This window comes from Nuphar pumila, chromosome 4 (assembly GCF_984573655.1).
Source record: "Nuphar pumila chromosome 4, dmNupPumi1.hap1.1, whole genome shotgun sequence".
NCBI classification, from domain to species: Eukaryota; Viridiplantae; Streptophyta; class Magnoliopsida; order Nymphaeales; family Nymphaeaceae; genus Nuphar; species Nuphar pumila.
The window spans coordinates 136,576,760-136,597,278 of NC_143252.1; the positions used below are offsets into that span (position 1 = coordinate 136,576,760).

The 20,519-nt window shown below is 39.2% G+C and overlaps 1 protein-coding gene across 4 annotated transcripts in view; it reads right to left on the reverse strand.

The window, feature by feature from the left end:
- LOC149841214 (5-formyltetrahydrofolate cyclo-ligase, mitochondrial-like) overlaps nt 1-16,456 on the reverse strand; it is a 54,253-nt gene extending 37,797 nt beyond the window's left edge. For 2 of the 4 annotated variants that reach the window (XM_090003690.1, XM_090003688.1), the window contains exon 1: nt 16,270-16,456. The gene's annotated coding sequence lies outside the window, so the exon portion shown is untranslated. The remainder of the gene's footprint in view (nt 1-16,269) is intronic. The other 2 variants (XM_090003687.1, XM_090003689.1) reach the window with 2 other exon arrangements.
- Nucleotides 16,457-20,519: the final 4,063 nt, after the last annotated feature.

Genomic DNA, 20,519 nt, shown 5'->3' on the forward strand with positions numbered 1-20,519 from the left:
AAGTGTTTTTGAAGATGAGCCTTTGTGGCTTCAATAGCTTTCACATCATCTCCTGTAAGAATGATGTCATCCGCATATACCACCATAACAACTATGTCAGAGCTAGTTTTCTTTATAAAAAGTGTATGATCTGCTGCCGATCTATTAAAGCCAAAGCTTGACATCACTTCAAACAACTTTTGAAACCATGCACAAGGACCTTGTTTCAAGCCATAAATCGCATTTCTCAATCTGCACACCTTCTGACACTCCCCCTCAACCTCAAAACCTGGAGGTTGTTGCATGTAAACGGTCTCAGATAGATCCCCATAAAGAAATGCATTTTTCACATCTAATTGACACAAGCTCCAACCATGCTGAACAGCTACTGAGAGAACAAGACGGATGGTATCCATCCGTGCCACAGGAGAAAAAGTTTCAAAGAAGTCAATTCCATAGATTCTGAGTATACCCTTTCGCGACTAATCTGGCCTTGTACCTGTCAATAGAACCATCAGATTTGTACTTTATTATATATACCCATTTACATCCAACAATGTCAGCATCTGCTGGGGAATCAACTAGATCCCAGGTATGCTGAGAGACTGAAGCTGCCATTTCTTCTTGCATAGCCAGCTTCCAGCGATTATCAAGTGTTGCCTGGTGATAGTTCAGAGGAATGGTTTCAGCAGACATGGCTGAAATAAACGACTTCATTTGATGTCCAATTCTGGCATGGGAGACATAATGAGATATGGGATATAAGGTGCATTGTCTTGTCCCCTTTCGTAGAGCAATAGGCCTGCTATCATCATCCTGAAGATCACTATTGTCAGTAGAACTTACCTCAGGAGAAGAAGAAGATGAAGGCTCTTGCGGAAGTGGAGCTCTACGCACATATACCAATGGAGGATTATTAAATCTGGAAGAGGATAAAGTTTGGTTCAGTAAGGAGGGCACAGATTCCAAAGAAAAAGGAGGGATAGGTAATGGAAAAGATTCAGCTGGATCAACCTGCAGCGGGGAACCGGAACTAGAGTAATATGGAGAGGATTCCAAGAAAGATACATCCGCACTGACATACTCTCGGCGAGAAATAGGATCATAACATCGATAGCCCTTTTGATTTTTTGGATAACCGATAAATATGCATTTTGTAGCTTGAGCGGCTAATTTATCACAGTCAGGGTCAAGTTTGTGTACAAAACAAACACATCCAAATATTTTTGGTGAGAAAGAAAAAAGTGGGGCATCAGGTTTTAGGATATGTAATGGAATTTGATCACCCATAGAAGACGAAGGCATGCGGTTGATCAGATAGCAAGCAGTGGTAATCGCATCACCCCAGTATAAGGCAGGAACATTTGATTGAATCATAATGGTCCTGGCAACATCAAGGAGGTGCCGATGTTTTCGCTCAGCCACCCCATTTTGTTGAGATGAATAGGCACAGGAAGTTTGGGGTTGGATGCCATGATCTTGGTAAAATTGTAACAGACCTTTTGATTTTAACTCTAGAGCATTATCAGTGCGAACAATCTTGACAATAGATTCAAACTGAGTTTTTATTTCAAGAATTAGGGATTTGATAAGACTTGGAACTTCAGATCGTTCTTTTATTAAAAATACCGATGATAACTTGGAGAAATCATCAACAATAACAAGATAATAACGACACTGAGTCCTAGTAGGAATCTTACTAGGACCCCATACATCTGCATGGAGGAGTTCAAAAACTTTATTATTAGACTGACTCTGACTCGAAGGGAACGAGCTTCGATGATGCTTGCCCAACTGACATGCTTCACACTGAAATGATGTGGTGGAAGGAATCTGAGGAAAGACCGACCGAAGCTTTGACAATGAAGGATGACCAAGACGACGATGCCACTGAACAGGACTGAATGAATGTTCCACTGCAGCATGAACAGAACCCATTGGATGATGTAGGTAGTAAAGTCCATTTTCTTCATAGCCTCCACCAATCTTCTTCCCCGTTAGCAAATCCTGAAAATGACAACCCATTGGATCAAATATTACTCTACAGTTTTGTTCTTTTATAAGACAACTAACAGAAAGTAAACTTTGAGGAAAGTTTGGAGCATGAAGAGCATTTTTCAACTGTAATGAGGAGGATATAGAAATATTTCCCTGACCAACAACCAGGGAGGAGCTCCCATCGGCTAATGAGACTCCAAGTTGAGCCTTAATGACCTTTAGATCTGAAAAAACACGTGAATTTCCACACAAATGTCTGGATGCACCAGAGTCAATAACCCACTTACTATCATTCGGATGGAGATGATTTCCGGTTGAATAGGCAACCCCAGCTATAGGAGTGGGGGAACTCAAAGGTCGAAGAGCAATCAACTCATCATATTCCGCACGACTAAGGGTGATACTACTTTCATTTGCAGTGATATTCTCTGGTGCATTTGTTGCCTCAATAGTAGTAACATTTGCTTTAGGGGTATATGACTTTGATGAAGAAGAGATTGGCCGACCATGCTTATCCCAGTAACGATCTTCTAAATGTCCAGATTTTCCACAGAATGTACATTGAAGCTTTCCTCTGCCTCCCATACTACGTACACGTCCTCGTCCTCTGCTATTCTGAATATTTCCACGCTCATAACTAGATGGGACAACAAGAGCAGATGACTGAGTCACAGGCTGAGATTGTGGCAGAGAGATCGCAAGTCTACTCAGACGATTGTAAGCATCAGCAAGAGTGGGAACATCTGAACCAGTCAACATTTGAACTTTTGCAACAGAGAAATCTGAAGAAAGACCTGTAAGAAAACGAGCAACCATGGTTTGTTCTCGATGATCCTTTTGCTTCGAGCAACAAAGAGGCCTATGAGCATTAAGTCTTTCAAACGCAGCTTTGACAGAGGCATAGTACTGGGCCAAGGTCTGATCTCTCTGTCGCAAGTTATATATTTCTTGTTCAACTTGCAGGATACGACTCACATTCGTTTCTTGTGAGTATGTATCACGAAGATTGTCCCACATTAGTTTGGCTGTATTATAGTAGATCAATCCATCGGCAATATGGGGTTCGACACTATTCATGATCCATGACATAACTATGTCATTATCTTCATCCCAAGTGACATATTTTCTCAATTTCTCAGTGGGTTCGCCTTCCAACAAAATATGTTTTCGACGATGTCCAGATACCGACATCATAAAAGTTCTGGACCACCTGGCATAGTTGGTTTCATTCAACCTTACGAAAGAGCCATATGAGAAGGGGTTGGCAAAAGCCTTATACTCCCCCAATATGTTCCAGTTTGGAATCACATTTCGAAGTTTCACCCATCCTGAAAAAAAAAACAGAATACCTCACTTGAACAGCAAGTGATCAAGAGGAATTTTTTTTTTTTTCAACTCAGCAGGAAACCACACCTGTTGTTTCCACAGCAAACAGCAGCCCACACACGAAATAAAATTCAGCCCAGCATGAAATCACACTTGCTATTTTCCACGACACAGTAACTTAAGCTACCATGTTTCTTTAAAAAAAAACTCGACACACCAACCACATTCTGAAATAAACCAACCCACTAAAAACAACTAAATTTCAGTTGTTGTTGATACCACAGAAATCACGAACATTGCTGGCCCAAACCCATCACGATAAATGATAGACTACAGTTGCAAACCAAAGTATTCACTACACCTGTTGTTCTCCAACATATAAGGCACGACATCCAGTAAGTATCACAAGTAATCAGCACAGAAAAGAAAGTTGCATTCACGGCAGAATTCTGATAACACGTATCACAAGTAATCAGCACAGAAAAGAAAGTTGCATTCACGGCAGAATTCTGATAACACGCAATCAGCATAGGCGAGAACTCAGCAATCACGGCAACACAGAAAAAAAATTTCTGCTGCTCCCAAACAGCAGGAACACACCTCGACAAGAACTCAGCAATCACGGCAACACAGAAAAAAAAAAATTTGTAACAGCAGGAACACACCTTGACAAGAACTCAGCAATCACGGCAACACAGAAAAAAAAATTCTGTTACTCCCAACCATCAGGAATACCCCTCGACAGCTCACGAACAAAAAAAATAATCACGTCATAGTAGAAACAAGTCTCGGCAACACTAGGTCGCAGTAGATCTTCTCCTTAGACCTGACGACAGATCTGGGTAACATCCCAGATCTGTGATCAGATCTTCCCCAGTCAACCACCACCGAACCTGATTTTAAGAAGTCGTAGGGTTGTTGCTCCTCGTTGATGAAAATCAGTCCCTGTTGATGAAAATCACGCTCCCACGATCGAGGGCTCTGATACCATGTAGAATGAGATGGGGGTGTACAACCACCTGTGAGTGTAGAGAGAGAGAGAGAAAGAGAGAGAGACGGCTGCACAATAGAACTCGTTAATTAAGATTAGGGCTTCTCTCTATATTAAATAGAGAGAGGCAAAACAGAAAAATTACATCTAAGTCCTTATGAAAATAATATTTCAGAAAACCTCTAATATAGGAGAACTTAAACTAAAAACCACCTATTCTCAATATAGACTTCTTCCTTGAGATCTCCATGCAGGAAGGCATTTTTAACATCTAGCTGACTTAATATTCATCCATGTTCAACAGCTAGACCCAACACAATTCGAATGGTCCCCATTTTCACCATAGGACTAAAAGTTTCATCAAAATCCTGCCCTTGCTCTTGTGTGAATCCTTTGGCAACAAGTCTAGCTTTGTACCTTTCAATACTCCCATCAGGTTTATATTTAATCTTGTACACCCATTTTGATCCGACTACATTTCTATTTGGTGGAATGGGAACAACCTCCCAAGTACCACATTCATGTAGAGCTTCCATTTCTTCATTCATCGCTTCAATCCACTTCTTTGAGTTGGCAGCTTGATAAAAGGTGAGAGGTTCATATTCTTTGGTTATGGTGTCAAAAACAATTGATAATCCAGTGAAAAATTTTTGTAACTGACCCATTTGTCAAGTGGGTGACGAGCCCGAGTAGACCTTCTGACCGGCAACATCTGTGAGGAAGTAGGAGGCATATTAAGGTCCGTACAGGAAGCAGAGACAGGTGGAAGGTCCTTCTCACGTCGAGTGTAGACGATGTCCTTATACCTTCCTGTCTCCAAGGATTGACCATTAACTTCTTCTGATTGTGATGCATCTTCTGACTCCTCACATGTACCCTTCTGACGGCAGTCCGGAGGGCATTCAGTATTAATGTTGGAGAAGAGTTCGGAGCTTAGCCATGGACAATATACCTCAACATTGGAACATGAGCCAGAGGAGTTTGTTGGTTGATTATCAAAGTTCATCTCATCAAAAATAGCGTTTCTCGATACTTTGATGTGTTTACTTGAAGGATCATAACACTTGTACCCCTTATATTCATCTGCATACCCCACAAATCTACACTTCAAGGCTTTGTCTTCAAACTTATGCCTTAATGAGCTATCAATGTGCACATAACAAACAGATCCAAAAACACGTAATTCATGGTAATCAGGATGGATGCCAAAAAGTGCAAAGTATGGTGATCTGTCTTCCAACAGTGACATGGGTAAGCGGTTTATCGCATACACTGTAGAGTGAAAGGCCTCTGACCATAAAGTAATAGGAAGGTTACTATCATGCATCATGCTCATTGCACTCTCAACAATATGTCGATGCTTCCTCTCATCAATCCCATTTTGTTGAGGTGTAGGGGGGCAAGACACTCTCCTCCTTATTCCATTATGCTGGAGGAATTCAATAAAATCACTAGAGGAGAACTCTCCCCCTCCGTCACATTGAAAATGTAGGATGTTTTCAGAGAAGTGGTTTTTGATAAAAGAATAGAACTTTCGAAATATTCCAAAGACTTCTGATTTATGCTTCATGAAGAATATCCAAGTGTAACGTGAATAGTTGTCAACAAAGATAAGGTAATATCTACTTCCAGAAGCAGAAGCAATTGAGGCAGGGCCCCAGACATCAGAACATATGATTTCAAAAGGCCTTGAAGCTCTTTTATTGATTGAATTGAAGGGTAAAACATGACTCTTACATAAATGACAACTCGAACATTTTATTTTACTTGTTTTCGAACCCAGACTAGACTTAGGAATCAAATTATTTGAGACAAGTTTTTCAATGAAATGATGACCACAATGACCCAATCGACTGTGCCAAAGGATTGGCTTATTACATTCAGAAATAACGAACACAGACTCAGATGAGACTAATGATGGATGCTGATAGAGCTTCGATGAACAAGTAGAATGAACTGTGGAGGAGGGATCTTCTTGAAAGATGTACATATTGACTCGCATTTTTCCTTCAGCGAATGTCTCCCTCGTGCGAAGATCCTTGACATAAACAGAAGAGGGAGTAAATTCAACTGTAGCATTAATATCATCAACAAGTTTTGACACAGAAACAATATTTTTCTGAATATTTGGTGCATGAAGAACAATTGGAAGTTGAAGGGAAGACTTAGACATGGGTATAACAACATTTCCAATGTGCGATATAGAGTGTTGAGTCCCATCTCCTGTGACTATGCTATTTCTACCAACATAAGGAATAAGGTTTAAGAGTTTACCCGCATCACCTGAAACGTGGGTTGCTGCCCCTGAGTCAACATACTAAGTGCCTTTATCATTTTGCTTCATATTTAGCCCTGCCAGTGCTGTCAATAGTAACTCTTTTACTTCTCCCCAAGCCTTTGAATTTTCTGTGGCTTTCTTGGCTTCTAATTGTAAAGATTTTCCTTTATTCTGGGGATTGAACCAACAATTTGCTTTAATATGTCCCCTTTTGTTACATAAGAAACAGGTAGGAATGGGCCTTTGACCTTGCAAATTGAAAGAAACATTGGGCGTTGGAAGTAGCCCACGACCCCCAAAACCAACTCTTCCCTGTCCATTCCTGCCTCGAAAAGCACTACCTCCTCTTTCTCTGCCATAAGTTAGCCCTGTAGCAAGAACTTCTTGAGTCCCATATTGCACATGATTTTCTTCAGAAAACCCCTTCAGACTCATCTCATATTGTAACAATTTTGCACGTTAATCTTCGAACTTAGGAAGCGCTGGGAGGCACAATAATGACGTTGTTAGAACATGATAATCTGGCCCTAGTCCGCTTAGAGTTTATTGTACTTTGTTTTTGTCATTAACCACACATCCCACGATAGCCAATTGATTCGTGATACTCTTCATTTTATTTAAGTATTCCATGATCGACATGGAATCTTACATTAACATCTGAAATTCTCGCTTAAGAAACATAACTCTAGCCTCGGATATTTGTGAATATGTCTGAAGTAACTTATCCCACAATTCCCTGGCTGAACAATCATCAGGGATGGCTACAAGAACCTCTTGTGACAATGTAGAGGTGATGTATGCCACCAATGCTTGGTCTCTCTTCATCCACGCGATATAATCTGGGTTTCTGAGAAGCACAGTAGAGGATGCCCCTTTATCATATTCCTTTTCTTGCGAGATAAACTTTGGAGGGGTTGGAATTGACCCATCCAGATGTCCAGAGAGATCTTGACTCCTTATAAAAGGGACGATTTGTCTTTTCCAGGTCAAGAAATTGCTATTGTTTAACTTCTCAGAAACGAGTTGACTAAGAAAATTAGAAGAAAGAAGCATTTGTGAGAATGAGGAATCCATTGAGGGTAACACAAGTGATTGGGAATAAGAAAAAGAAAACTTTCGAACCAGATTCAGTTAATAGATAAGAGAATCAACGACTTTTTTTTTTTTGCTGAAAGTTTAACCAGAAAGGTTATATCCTGTCGTGGTCAGCAAACATAAGAGGTCTGATGTTGTCAACACTGAATCGGTTTCAGATTGATAAAAAGAAATATACCTTGTTGAATGAACATAACTAGCCTTCAACAAAACCCGTAGTCTCAAATAACGAGAATGGTATAGATAACACAGAAAAAAAAAATCAAGTAAGACAAATTGACAGCAGATTGATGATCCTTTTAAAGATTGTTGTCAATAGAAGAAGAAGAAGATAGAAGTCGAGAGACGTTCTTGATTTTAGAAAAGAAATTTCAGAAATTGTCGATTAAAGAAACAGAAATATGTTGAGACGCTGATTTAAGAAGGCACGAAAACAGAAATATGCTGAGACGCTAATTGATTGGAGGTCTGGGTTTAAAAGATTCAAGAGGGAAAGACGCAGATTGATTTTGGGTTTAGACAAAGAAGGCAGACGTTGATTGATTGGAGGTTTGGGTTTAAAAGGATTCAAGAGGGAAAGACGCAGATTGATTCTGGGTTTAGACCAAGAAGGCAGATTGAAGGAGAAAATGCAGACGAGATATATTGAACTCACAGATTTTCGGCTTGGAGCTTAAGATCTCTTTGGACAGTCCTGTTTGGAGATGCAATCCCAGGCTACTGCTCTGATACCATGCGAAAAGGTGAACTCCAGGTTTACCTGCGCAAGGAGAAAACGAGAAAAGAAAAAGAGAACTGCTGAAAGTCACAGCTTCCTCTTCCACTCGTGACTGATCTATTTAAAACATATGTAAAATAAAGACTACAAAGATTAGGGTACAGAAATACCCTTTAGTGAATGTTTAAAATTACAACATAGCACAACCCATATGTGGATACGGGTCTGGATTAAATCCAGATCCATAAACGATTCTTTTCACACTCTCGATATGGACTTGACCCGCTCCTACCCCCACCCTGGGGCACCATAGCATGTCATTGATGAAAATTGCACAATGCATATAATATTAGAAGTCCCAACAACTGAGGCAAGCTACACAAAAGTCTTTGGTGGATTAAGAACTTTATAAGAAGCATTAGAATTGAAAATTATAATTTTAAAGTTTATTTCTTTACCTTATTAAACTCTTCGTTGGTTTTAAGCAAATGAGAGATCAACCCAAGCTTTTTTTTTTAATGATAAATATTCATCAAGTAAAATAAGTATAATCAGAGTACATATTAATTCCCTAGCAGGGTTTGGCCAATGGGGAGAAAAGAGATTCATAGAACTCTTAAAAACAGGATACAGCCAGTAAACCTCTTGGAACCCCCACTTAGTCCCAACAGAGAGGAAAACATAAGTGAGAAACCAACTCCTCCAAACCTTCCTCTACCTCTTGCTTCCACGCAGATTTGGTGAGCCCAAAAGAAGATCATGGGCCCAACCTTCTTTATGGTTTGAATTCTCTTAGCTATGTTTAAAGGACCAATAATCAACCATTTTCAATCTGTTCCATCTTAAAAACAACATAAATACATTCTGAAATTTCAAAATTTATATTTTCCTTAAGATGATTGCATTGTACTTCTAAACAATTTTCATTCTCCTCTATCATTTCCTTCTAATACAAAAAACAAAAACATGGTTTTTAAGCAAAGAGCATTAGAGAACGTGCTAAGCTCTAACATGGGGGGCACTTTGTATCTGTAAAAGAGAGATAAGTGTCCACCGAATGAGAGTTATGCACACAACAGGAACCCCAGATACCCATCATTACCAAGTTCTGTTCTTCGGGGTTCAAGGCAAGCACACCATTACCATGGTGGACGACCTCACTGTACCACTTTGCTCACTCCAATATCCCATAAAACCATCTAAAGAAGGAAAAAGAACAGGTTGGGTGGGAAATATCTAACCGGACCTGTTTGGATTTGAGGAATCCAGAGGAAGGAATTGGAATCGGATTCCTCAAGGTTCCACATTTTTTGTTTGGATTCAGAATATAGAGGCGGAATTGGATTACCATTCCCCTCAAATATCAAGAATTTGATTCTCCATCTGAAGAAGGGAATCCAATTCTCATGAACTGCTTACCAATTGGTTTTAATTAGCAGACAGTCCTGACCCTCACCCCCCCCCCCCCCGAGTTTGTGTCTCTTCCCTACACTATGAACCTTAACCCTAGCGGAAAGAGAGTAGGAAACTATTGGGGAAAGAGAGAGAGAGAGAGAGTATCTGAATACGGAAAGGGAGAGGATTGCCACTAACATGGGTATGGTTGCAATGAAAAGAAATGCAATCCTTGGCATTTTCCTCCACTACTACCCCAATTCTCTATTTCATCTTATTCACCAACCATATAATGTGACCAAGCACCAGTTGATGCCAATATTGTAAGAGTATGGCCTTTCAGGCATGCGCAATTCTTGAAGATGGATAGGTTAAATCATATCCTAAGACATAAATACAACTGATATGTTAAAAAACATCATGATTTTAACACTATTTCTAATGATCGAAACTTAGCTTAAAACAAGGTGATATTAGTTTTTTTATGTGATTTTAATCTGCATTGTTGCGAGAACATTAACAATGTTCAACTAATTGAAATGATTAAAGCACCTTAACAGATCAAAGGTGACACTTTTTGGACCGCAGCTAATTGTCTATTTTCTGCCCAGACAATTAGTGATGGTTGTGATCACTGCCCAGACAATTAGAGAGAAGCCCATAACAGTGGACAAGCAAATTGTCCACTGTTATCGGACCATTATTGTAATAACTACGAAAATTAGGGAGATTTGGGTCTTGGATCCCTTCACTGGATCCAAATGCAGTAGGCAGTAAGGTACGAATTATATGGGTCGGGTCGAATTCACCATGGACCCAAATAGATCCACTTAAGGTTTTGCCCAAGTGGTGTTAGTTCGAACTCACGTCAATGGATCCACTTTAAAATTTACTGGTTTGAATGGGTTTGTAACTTATTACAGACCCGGATCCACTTTAGAGTGGATCCGGTACGGTGGGTTATCGGGTTCGGACCCGGACCTGTTCCCCTTTTTTATTAAAAGTCGAGCATAAGAATCGTGCCTAGGGCACGATTCTTGCCTAAGGGTGCGGATAGCAGAGACCGGGGGAGGGGAGGGGTTACAGCATGGTAACCGGCTCTCCCAGTTCATCGGTGACGAGGGGAGGGTCGCCGCTATAAAGGAGGTAGGTGGAGAGGGTGGGGCTCTCATGCACCTCTCCCTCCGTATTTCTTTTTCCCTACCTCTCGCCTCTCATTCCTTTTGCTTTTACAGCATCAGAGTGCAACAAGAAGCCCGATCTTGGAGGTACCTGAGCTCGGTCGTCAGCCTTGTTCTTTCTCGTTCGTCGTCGAAAAAGAAAAGGTATGATTTCTATCCCTGATGGTGTTGGGTATGGATGGAATCGAGTTGGGGTTGGGTCGGTCCAGAAAAACCCCAATTTAGTGGGCACGTATGAGCTTGCCAAGCGATTCTTGGATGTTGGAAAATCCAACGTTGTGGCTTGGGGTTTCCAATAAGGGTAAAGATAGTAGTTGGAGGGGGGGAATATGGTTTTGTGCCTAGCCCTAAACAAGAAATCCCCAAATCAAATCGATTTGGGGGTCTTCTTGATTTACCCTAATAGGGCAATACCTAATCCCCAAATCAAATTCGATTGGGGGTGTCGATTCTTGTTTACCTTTCTTGGTGCGATCAAAGAAAAAGAGTAAAAAAGGGGCTGACTGACTAAGCCTTAAATCTTTAATTTATAACATTTTGGGCATCGGTTGGATCTTATTCACTTTCCTATTAGGATTTGTTTTTTTTATCTGACAGACTGATTTTCTTGCTCATGGTTGATTTGTGGTAAATAGCATTTTCTTGCATCCGATCCTAATCTATAATTGTTAAGTTTTGTTGTTCAGTTAACTTCAGATGAGTAACCAGTGGTATTGATAAGCCACCATATATGTATTTTTCCTTTCGTTTCATCTGTTGTTCTTGAGAATCCAAAAGTAATGATAGTTTCAAATATCGACATGGTTGTGTGAAAGGTAAATGTATATATAATTATATATATTATAAACTACGCCAACACCCTTCTTGATGGACCTGTTGTATGGGCATCATGCTAACACAGATTGTTTGCTACTGTTCCGACATATTTTTGTTATATGCATGATTGTACTGAATCCTTTATTGTTGATTTGCTAAAGATGTTGATTCCCTGTTGACATGCAAGGGTAGTTCCAGAATGAGTTTCTTTTCATATTCCTTAGTGGCTAATTCCGTCAGTTTATTTTAGCCATATGTAGTGAATTATGTCAGTCCCTGAGTGATCTGAATATTGGTACATTTGGAGCCATTATTACCTCTCATCTTAAATAGTTATGATTGATTATAAAATCTGGATGAAGTAACCTTTGCTAATTGTGCTAATTGTTTTCTTGAAAAATTTGTTCGATAAGCTATTGCAACCTATGTATGAAATGTTATATTTCTGCACTAATTCAGTGTTCAAGTGCATTCTATATTGAACAAGTGTCAGTACAAGGTAGATTATCACCAAATTTCAGAGTAGCTTAATTGACATTTCTGTTAACAAACTCTCAAGATACATGATATTTTTGTTAACAGAGAAATTGGGTCATACTTATAGAATAGCCACCTATGATGGGTACTTATGTCTAATTTATGGTGAACAATGAACATATCACATGACGAGGAAATTGGGTCTCAATGTTTGAGTGTGTGTATTACTAAGAATGGGGTTAATGCTATGACAGTTGTGGAAATGTTCTAAACTTCGAGAAAATAAATAAATTAATGAAACCCAATTACAAAGTTGAGACCTACCTTGGAGAGGGTGGGTGGTACAAGACTTCGAGAACTTGTGTTTGGTGTCGAGCGGGAAGTGGCTCGTGGGTCCCCGTCCTCGGAGTTAGGGACCAAGACTACCTATGTGTCCTAGGTGGTAGTTCCATGTCTTCTGCACAAGTTGGGGATGCATCCTGTCTTGAGTTGCGCTCTTGGGAGATTCTCTCGGTTGTTGGTCGCTCCCTTAGGGATTCAGTCTCAGTTAGAATGGGGTTAATGCTATGACATGACAAGGAAATTGGGTCTCAATGTTTGAGTGTGTGTATTACTAAGAATGGGGTTAATGCTATGACAGTTGTGGAAATGTTCTAAACTTCGGGAAAATAAATAAATTAATGAAACCCAATTACAAAGTTGAGACCTACCTTGGAGAGGGTGGGTGGTCCAAGACTTCGAAGACTTGTGTTTGGTGTCGAGCGAGAAGCGGCTCGTGGGTCCCCGTCCTCGGAGTTAGGGACCAAGACTACCTATGTGTCCTAAGTGGTAGTTTCATGTCTTCTGCAGAAGTTGGGAATGCATCTTGTCTTGAGTTGCGCCCTTGGGAGATTCTCTCGGCTGTTGGTCGCTCCCTTGAGGATTCAGTCTCAGTTAGAATGTTCGGGTTAATAAAATTACCAATAATAATATACTCTCGAACGTTCTCTTCTGAGATGGTCACCTGTGCCCGTGTGTACCCACGGGATAAGATAATTAAACATCATTTAGAAGAGTTAGGTTCACAACTAGTGGAGACACTAGAGAGAGATATGTAAGTTGTATTCCAGATGCTTTATGTGATCAACTTGTAAATTAGTAAAATTCTTAACTTGGTGGATACGAGGTAATTAAATTGTTATCTGAAAATATACATGTTATTTCATTGACTGTGGCATACCTCACCTGCTTATCAAGGTTGCCTATTGGTTATTGCTAAATAACTGATCACCTGCTCATGTACATGAATTTAGATCTTTGTTACATAGTGTTTACCTGACTTATGATACACTAAAGATCAACCATGATACTCATACCACACACTCGATTCACGATATACTTGCACTATCAGTACAGAATTTCTGCTTAGACGTGGTAATCTAATTTCTATTCTATTTTAACATTTTCAGGTCCTGAGTAGTCACCACAAGCGGTTACAGGAGAGGTTTCGACATCTGTTTGATCTACTGGTTCTCTGGCCAACTTGTAATTGATATGCCATCAGGAATTCGTTCTTTGTAAATATACTTTTGTAAAGTTCATGAACTGAAGTGAAATAAAGGATGTGTCGATTGTTTGAAGATCTTTTTACCTGTATCGCTCCATTCATTTAACCATGAGTTATAAAATGATTCCGAATAAAAAAAAAAAACGTGTTTCTGGTTTAAGTTTTTGGGGCGTTACAATTATTTGCTGCTGATCGTGCACAGATTTTTTGGCGAAACAAAGACAAATAGTGGTGTTCGCAACAGCTGCTAAATGTTTATTTTCTGCCCAAACAATTAGCGACGGTTGTGATCACTTCTAATTTTCTGAAATCAACGCTGGACGTACGTGCATCCAACGTTAAGGCCATCCACTGTTACGGTCTCTCCTATATATATATATATATATATAGGAGAGAGAGAGAGAGAGCTATTTTCCAACAAAAGCCTTGGATAACAAAATGCTACATTCACATGGAAGGGATGTATAACATGTTTGTAAAAAGAAATTTAGTAGTTTGTAGTGCTAATATATGCATCTATACCCAATAGCATCATAATAAATGCTATTTCTCATGTGGATGTACACATTGTACAGTCATCTGTTTGAACGTCCATCAGGTTGAGTGAACCCTTCCCATCACTTCAATTTGCAAAGTGCAAGTCAATCAACCACCTGAATATGTCTCTATATCCCATAACAGGCTCAAAATGAAGCATATTACTACAGGTTTTCTTCCCACTAGTCTGTAGACCGTGCAACCAGCCACTATATATTTTTAGGGGTGTGCGATGCAGCACAAAAAACCAACATTTTTCATCATTATAGATTTATAGTCCTCTACACTTTTTGTGACCCGAGACTTGTTTTACACTATTCCTTCATTTTTACTTTGCTTTATTTTAGTGTTATCACCAAGATTTGGAAATGTCCAATGAATCAACATCCAGGGACTATTTTGACATCAAAGTTCTGTTAAACTTGCACCATGCAATGCCTGGCACTTGGTGACTGCACCGATGCACCCAAGTGCGCCTATACACTATCGAAGTATCCCTTCACTATAGCAGCTTGTGTTCTCTATGCCATGCCTGCCTTAAGTATTGCAGCAAACATTCCGAGTCAATACTTGCACAGCAGTGATAGCACAATTCACTGCTCATTTGCAGTCCAAACAAGTGGACTTCTTGCAGTGCAACAAGTGGCTTATGCTCTAGCTTAGACAGCAAAAACATAGAGCGCTTAATTTCTTATTATGTATAATGTTAAGGAACACATACATTCACAGGAATAAATACCCACTGGTTGTATTATGTGTTCGCACATAGCCAGAAATGTGGTATGTGCTTGCACAATGCACGTAGAAACAAGATGCGAAACATTTTCTAGATGAAGATACACTGTCATGTGGAACCCAATCAATACTCCTTGAATCTGTGTTTTCTGCACCTATTATTTACTTAATGGGAAATCTAGAGCCATGTTAACTTAGGTTAATGACAAATGTTATTGAAATAAATTATAGGATACAACCCTTCAGACACATAGCTCAACAAACTGTAGAATTCATGCAAGAAGAATCGTGCAGGAGTAGCAATAAATATCATTCCTATTACATCACCCCTGACAATTTCTTGTTTCATGTAAAGATAACTGATGCTATATTAAGACCTAAACTCTAACCTACTCATTAGTTGACATAGAATATGAATACACGGGCAGGGAACAAGAAATGGGTACCAAAGCAGATGATAGGAGGTGCAAAGTTGCATTGTACGCACAATATGGAGATCTTGATGGTAAACAGAGATGTAAATTGGGGCTGGGTAATCCGCTCTTCTTTGATGGGACATATCCTGTAAAACATGAGATGGGTTTGTCGACAAGAAGAAATTACACCATTCAAAAGGTGCACGCAAGAAACAACACTTAATGATATGCTGGGATTGGGATGTAAAGCGCTCCAAATATTCCATTATAACCTTATGAGTTATGAGATATACCATATCCTTCCATAAGAAGGAAACAAATGATGGTCATTGAATTGGTTAGAAAGGTCTTTTTGCCGTGTTAGTTATTCAGCTCAGCGCTTCTTCTTTTCCTAATTGGAAAGAACAAAATGAATGAAACTAAGAATGTTATACATAAGGAAAGGGAAAATGTGAAACTATGTGATCAAATGTCAAATCAAAAGATAGCACCCACTCAACAGCTACCGATTATAGGAAATCCACGATAATAAGATTTTCTAATTTGCTAAAATTTTGCAGTAAAATCATGTTCTAGGAAAGACAAATAGCATTTATAATATCACAATGAACCAATAAGACAGACGAAATGAATTAAATAGATGTATGGTTGGACCAAACAAACGAAGCATATAATCGCTAATATCTAGCCACAGAAGAAGACTCGTAGATTCTTTCCTTTGCATCAGAAAAGGGTCCAACATGGGTTACCGATTCCATCCGAGAAAAGATCAAATGGGTACCTGAAACAAGAATTGAAGGTCGAGAGGCTGGTGAATGGAAGAAGAAGATGGTTCGGCTGAAACAATAGTTTCTCGGGGGCTGTCAACGCCACTTACTTCCCCAACGTCGCTCAACAGATCGCCTATGCAGAGCAGAGGCCCACCGGTGTCTCTCGCTCTCTCTCCACTGAGTATTTTGACCAATTTCTAATTCGCTTTTCACAAAAGAAAGGAGGAAAAAAACCAATGGGGGCTCCGCTTGTCTGACAGGTGCAGTAAGTGCACGTCACTTTGTGTTAGGGACGTTGCAAGTTCGAACCTCAATGGTATGGTTGTATAATTGGTAGGAGTCTGCCTAGCCCCAGCTTTCTCCGTCCAAAAAAAGAAAAAAAAAAAAGAAACGAGAACAAAATAAGGGGAGGCATTTCCCTGGTACTGTGGTGCCCTTAAAAACTAGAGAAGAATGTTAAAGTTCTTCTCTATTTGAATGTTATAAAATTGGCAACATTATATTATGGTAATTTGAAAAGAATTGCTTGATTTAGATGCATGGGTTGCCAATATTGTTTTAAATAGTTAGGGTCATATTATCGTTCTTTATAATCATATGGTATGGCATGAACACCTTTTTTGTTTCAGCTATTCAATTGTTTCCTAAAGTGTTCGTGCCAATTTACATTCCTGGCTCCATCACTATTCATCTTTCTTCTCAATAACACAGGCACTTTTGATACCGACTGTTCCAAGCCAGATTGTAGGAGTACTCGACTATCATGTTGCAACTCAGCTTCATATTTGCTAAAGAGCCAAATATCGCATACAGGCAGTCTCGCAGCTACAACAACAACATCTTCGTTCTCATCCTCCCTATCTCCATACGGTCTTTAAACAACTTATACAATCAAGATTGTGGTTGAGATATAGACATAATTATTCATGCAAAATGTTGAATGTGATAATGATTTTTACTAAAGAAAACATCTTAAAGGGATGATTACTTAAGAATGCTAAACATTATAACGATTTACGCTAATGAAAGTTAGATGCTAAGAAAATAACGAATTGTACTAAGAAAGACAAAATCCTAAAGTGATTATTGCTTGAGAATGCTAAACATTATAATGATTTACGCTAATGAAAGTTAGATGCCAAGTAGATAACGATTTATACTAAGGAAGACAATATCCTAAAGTGATGATTGCTTAAGAATGCTAAACACTGCAATGATTTTAAGTCATTTACCTCATTTAATTACAGTCTATCTAAAATGAATTGAGCATTTTCCTCCTTAACATTTATTGAAGCTCACTAGCCGATCTTGAGAAAACCACAAACTGCAGGACCACACTGAGGACGCAAGGCGACAATATGCTCACACATTCAGGTCTGCAAAAATAATATATTAGTAATACCATAACCTTCAATGAGAGTAGTCTATAAGTATTAAATATATAATAAACAAATACCTGAATAAATGGCCAAAACCCTCAACGGTTTTTGTAACCTTACTCGCACGGTAAAGTTGACTATATAAGTGTGCGAGCATAGCAACACCCTATGCCCAGTTGTCGACTTTATCTAAGTCTTTCAGGAATTGCATCCACAAGTAACTTATTCTCAAACCAGAACAATCAGAAAATAAAGTAAAACCAAAAAAACAAAGAAGAAAGTCGTACAACTCTTGGTCAGTTGCTTCAGATGCACGTGCAGCGGACCGGCCTTCTCATTTATTACGAAAAAAATAAACTTTCATCGATGAAGAATTGCTTCTACCAAAAATGCACTCACGCCATTTCTCCATCAATATTCCTAGAAAAACTGTGCAATTGTCCCTTGGGTTATAGTTTGAATCTCGTGTTAGGACAGCACTTCTATAGCACTTAAGACCTGTAATCCGTGTCATGTCTTCTAGGGTCATCGTCATCTCAAAACCCTCAAACTGAAATGTGTCTGCCTTATGGTTCCACTTATTGACTAGGTGGGTCATGGTGTTCTAACAAATTTCAAAATAATGTTGGTCAAGAAGGCCACCGAAGTGCATCTTTTATAATCGGTCCTTATGATATTCACTCAGCTTTCTGCACCACGACAGAAATACAGGCCAATGACGCCGCCCTTTCAGCTTATCACCTTCTGTTTTGCTTCTCTTCTTACCTACCTGTAACACAAAATATCAAATCATGATTAATCACTATACATAGTAATCGCTATCGCAGTAATCGTTATACATAGTAATTACTGTAATAGTAATCGCTATTTATAGTAATCGCTATACATAATAATACCTACAACAGTACATCGTGACATCCAATAGCGATTAACGTACCTTAGTGACACTTTTCTTATCTACATCCCCTTCCTTCTCCTGCTTTTGTACTTCTTCGTTCATTCGTTCTTTTACGTTCATCCTTTGTTTTGTTTTTTTCCTTTTCCTTTTATTCCTCCTCCTGCTTCTTCCTTTCTCTTTTTCTTCTCTTCCTCGCCCTCCTTCTCCTTCCTTTGTCTTTACCTTGGTTCACTTAAATATTTTATGGGTATAGAAGTTGCCATGAGCTGTGAAGGGATGGTTTTGTCTCAATGGAAGTATGTTCTTGTCTTATTAAAGGAAACATGAATGTTGGGAGCTAAACCAACAAATATTCCCATGGACCATAAAGTTCAGTTGGTTCAAGAATGGTCAAAACCGGTTGATAGCAAAAGCTATCCCTCACTAGTAGGGAAGCTACTGTATGTAACTTTGACCAGGCCGGATAATGCTTTAGCAGTAAGCAAAGTTAGTAAGTTTAGGGACAAACCAACTGAGGTACACTGGAATGCAGCTACAATGATTCTCAGGTATTTAAAATCTTCTCTTGGAAAAGGGTTATTGTTCATAAAAGGTGGAACTCTGAAGATAGTGGCCTATTCTGACATTGACTATGCAGTATCTGTAGTAGATAGAAAATCTACCACAGGATTCTGTGTGTTTTTGGGAGACAACCGGATTTCATGGAGAAGTAAGAAGCAAAATGTGGTCTCTAGATCGAGTGCAAAATCAGAATATAGGGCTATGTCCCAAACAACTACTGAATTGATGTGGGTTCGTACTGTTCTTCGTGATCTTCAGGTGAAGGTTTCCTCTCCTATGACCATGATGTGTGATAACAAGGCTGTCACATATATAGCGAACAATCTTGTCTTTCGTGAGAGAACAAAGCACATTAAGGTTGATTGCCACTATGTAAGAGATATGGTTCAATCTGGTCATATCACTATCAAATATCTAAAGTCGGAGGACCAAGTTGCATACATGTTTACAAAACCTCTTGATAGACCGAATTTCTCAAAATGTTGTGACAAGTTGAACATGATTGATATCTATGCTCCAACTTGAGGGGGAGTGTTGAGGTTAAGATGTTTTATATTTCAGTTTTCCTAGTCTAGAGGTTATTTGAATTTGTAGTTTAATGAGGAACTTATGTGTCATTTCTCTTGTTGGCCTTTCTCTGTTTAACATAGATACTAGCCCTAATTAGAATTAACATGTTCTCTTATTTTGCAGCCGACTTTCTCTCTCTCTCTCTCTCTCTCTCTCTCTCTCTCTCTCTTTACCTAGGTGTCTGCGCATCACATCTACATTTTACAATAATGATATGCAAAGTATGAATGCACGTATGAAGATTCTCAGAATATTCTCTCTTTTGAAAATAGGCAGAATAATCTCTCAGAAGAACAGAATGTTCTTTTTCTTTTTCTTCACACGCACTTGATTCTTTTGCCAGAGAGCTTTTCTTGTCCTTTTCTCTTTATTTTCTTTCTCTTTTTCTAAGCTATTTTTTAGTGTGTCAAGTAGGAATTTTTCTCTTTGAAAGCTCACTTGTCTTTTGATATTATTTTGTTTGTATATACACAGGTATTTCAAAAAATAGTCGTTGCTTTTTTAAATCATTGTCCTTTTGTGATGTGAACCATACCTGTATGCTTGAGCCTCATGAAGGCTTGCCTTGCCGCCTTGGCCATGTGGCTTAGCAGGAACTGAATCTTTCACTTCTCCTAGAGTCACCCCAAGTGTGGATGGAGCACCTCCCTTCTCTTTTGCAACCTTGTCTTTTTTGCACCACTGTAGCTTAGCACTTAAGATACATAGTTGCATTTGTGACTATGGCTGAAGGTCAATCTGCACTGCCCTAAAGTGCTGCTGTATATCCCAAAGGATGTTTTCTAATTCTTTGGCATATGTGTAACCATAGGCACTTCGCACATCTGGCTAGGTGGGTTGGCGCAAGACATCC